The sequence below is a fragment of the Meleagris gallopavo genome, chromosome 13 (genome assembly GCF_000146605.3).
Source record: "Meleagris gallopavo isolate NT-WF06-2002-E0010 breed Aviagen turkey brand Nicholas breeding stock chromosome 13, Turkey_5.1, whole genome shotgun sequence".
Classification (NCBI taxonomy): Eukaryota; Metazoa; Chordata; class Aves; order Galliformes; family Phasianidae; genus Meleagris; species Meleagris gallopavo.
The window spans coordinates 10,475,823-10,479,116 of NC_015023.2; the positions used below are offsets into that span (position 1 = coordinate 10,475,823).

General features: G+C 54.2%; 1 non-coding gene across 1 annotated transcript; it reads left to right on the forward strand.

The window, feature by feature from the left end:
• The first annotated feature begins 3,089 nt into the window (after nt 1–3,089).
• On the forward strand, nt 3,090–3,172 carry TRNAL-CAG. The gene has a single exon. It is a non-coding gene; the product is annotated as a tRNA-Leu (tRNA).
• Nucleotides 3,173–3,294: the final 122 nt, after the last annotated feature.

Below are 3,294 nucleotides of genomic sequence, written 5' to 3' on the forward strand. Positions count from 1 at the left end.
ACGACTCTTCTAAGTTGAACCAGAGCAGGGAGGCCCAGCACCTCTGGTAGCAGGTATCAACAGCATCCTTTGCAGTTCATGGTGCCACATTCCCCATCTATGTCCTAGAAACTTGCTGGAGAGCTGAACACAGCTTCTGGGAAGATTCTTAATGCTGCAGAGGAGACAGCCCACAAAAAGACACTGATCCAGAGGTGAGGTGACTCCCCAGTCCTCCATCAGAAACTGATATAGATGTTTTTCCATAACACTCCTTAACAAAACAGATTCACTGTCACTGCAGCATTCTGTCATAGAATTATAGAACCATTAGGGTTGGAAAAGACGTCTAAGATCATCAAGTCTAACCATGAACCCATCACCACCATGCCTACTAATGATATCCCCCAGAGTTGGTTTGCACAGGGATAGTTTAGGTCCTCCTCCCTACATAAATAGCAGCCCTTTGCACTGCATTGCCCAGACACGTTCCACGAGCACTTTGTGCTTTAATGAGCCCATTGAAGTCCTCAATCTGGAGAGACCACAGTAGTTTTCTTGGTGCTGTCACAGCACTGGGTGTCCCCAGAACTGACCCCACAGCCTCCCAACTCTTGGCCAAGGCAACTCAGGGAATGGCTCCTTAGGGCCAAAGGCGCCTCTTGTTGTGGAGATACCCTCAGTCTATGCCTGACGTAGAGCTCTTGAGCCATTACTGTAATATTTGAGAGCTGAATCCAGAAAGTGCTTGGCACTGCACAGCTGACTTCTTTCACATTAAAGGAGGCAGCAGGAAATGAGGAACAGCTGCTGGGGCTGTCTGTGCTCAGCATCTTTGCAGAGCAGCTCCTCTTTGGGAAGTGTCTATTATTGCAGCGGCTGTGTTTTTAAGGAATTGCTTTCCTTAGAAAAAGGCCGTTTCAAAATTAGCAGAGAACACCACAGGAACCTTCATTTCTCCGAACACGACGACTTCCTCCTTCCTTGTGATGGAGAGTAATTCTGGATAGTGGCACACTTTGCAAAGTGCTGATGCTGTTTTATTCCTGTGCCCAACGCTTACGAGTGCTTCCCCAAGGGCACGTGGGAGCCCCCTCCTCACCTCAGCCCATTTCCCTGCAAAAGGTGCTGAGGTGCCCAGCAGGGACTGCCTGCACTGCCCGTGCAGAGCGATGCACTCATGTTCTTCCCAAACAGAAGAGCCTCTTGTCTCCAGCAGAGCGACGCAACAAGCTGTTCCCTGCTGTAGAAGATGAGAAAAGCTCTTCTGAGGTTATGTGGCTTGATGGCATAGGTTAAAACAAAAGGCTGTTTTTCCAGCGAGGGAAGCGATGCGTGGACTTAGCTGGGACTTGCCTGAGCAGATCAGGGTCTGCCTCCTGCTGGGCCCATTGAGAAGCCTTGAGATCCCCTGATGTCGCAATCCTTCTGTCTAGCTGCAGGGCACAAAGGCAGTGTTTCTGCAGAGCTGGCATTAAGGAAGTATCACGTTATCTCCAAAACAGTAGTCTTTCCCCACTGCCCTGCAGCCAAGAGAGGGGCAGCTGATGGTGGGCACCCCAGGAGCTTCTGCACATCTCAGCAGAGCACAGCTGCTGCAGGAGCCAGGATTGCCCCAGCCACAGGAGAATGGCTGTGAGACATCCCAGGATGGGACAGGGGGGTCTCCTCTCCTTGAAAAAGGGTCCTGTAAGGTGGAAACGGGTAGGTGGGGAGCAGGAGATCACCATGGTGTGGTTGTTTCACCTCTATGGGAGAGGCGTGGGCCCTCCACGTGGTGACTTCCCTCTTCTCCAACCAACTTGTTGCTGCCAGCCCAAGAAAGGAGATTAGCAGAAACACTTTTCATTGCCTTCTCGGAAAGGCTCCCTCCCTCCCCTTTGTCTTCTTAGGGCAGCAGGCCAGGTGCCTTCAGCAGCAGCTGCGGGGACCGGTTGGACAGGAGCTCACCGTTAAACTGGTTAAACTGTCACGGCAGAGACATCCAGAAACCCTCTGTCCATTAGCAGCGCTGCTGGGGCTGACAGAATATTGCAAGGGTTTGGGGGCTGGCATTGTCTGCTCTCCCGAGCTCTGCCTCCACCAGCATCCCTACAGCTCATTCTCTTAACCCTTTTCCAGGCTTGCTGGCTCTCCCTGTCGCCCATCCCATCCTTTCTGCACCTCACTTGATTAAAACAGAGCAGCTCCCACTCTATTTTCACCAAGAGCCTCCATACTCCTTCCAGGCTTCCACTAATTGATGTACTCCCCCATCAGCTTATTTAGAGGACTGCTAGCTCCCTGGGAGCATGCTTGGCTATAGCCAAACTCTCTGTAACCATCAGACCCTTCTGTCACAAGAGCTCCTTAGGCCTCCAAGCAGCTGGAGTGGATGTTTGTCGTGTATTTAAGTGCAGTGCAATGGACTCACTGCCTAGGAGAGCAGCGGGTGCTGGCTGTTAACACCGTGGTGGTGGTTGGGGACAGTTAATAAGCGTTGCTGGGGCTGAAGGCAGGGGCCGTTCCGTTCCTGGGCTGTGCAACTCATGGTAACACTGAGGATGCAGCAGGTGAGAATCAAAGCAAGCAGTGATGAGGAATGTCTATGCTATTTGGGCAGTACATCCTGAAACAGAGCCGATTGCATTGCGCACTGAACTGGGCTCGCGACCAGCAGCATTCTTGCTTCTACCTGTGTACCAGAACAAACAGCCTGCTGCCAGAGCCGCCTTGTCTGTGCTGCTTCCTGCTGAGCTGGGCTGCAAGAGCTCTCCCTGCGCCGTGCTCCCCCCACGCTGCTGGATGCAGCACCCTGGGACAGATGGGACAGGCAATCGAGTGCACCAGCAGAGGCGAACAACCGCTACCAGCAGCAGCGAACCCCGCTTTGTGCAGGCAGCGGGGCCAGCAGTCCCCGGCCACCCCTTGGGAGCAAAGGCTGCTGACTACAAAGGATGCGAGGCGCCCCCTGGGCGCTCACACCGGGTTCTGACGCGAAACCCAACTTCGAGCTGCCCGCCTGGCCCCAGTGTGACGCGGAGACAAAGCGGAGACAGCTGGCATCTGCGCGTGCGTAGTGCGCGGGGCTTTGCGTTGTGTAGCGCCATGTAGGGGCCGCGTATAACGCTGTCAGGATGGCCGAGCGGTCTAAGGCGCTGCGTTCAGGTCGCAGTCTCCCCTGGAGGCGTGGGTTCGAATCCCACTTCTGACAAGTGATAATGTTTTGCGCTGGGCGCCTCGCGTTTTTATCGCGTTGTTTCTCTGCGCCTTTCCCGCGTTTCTCTCACAGCGGCGCTAAAAGAGCAGGCGGGAGCCGCCCGCCGCAAAAGGCGA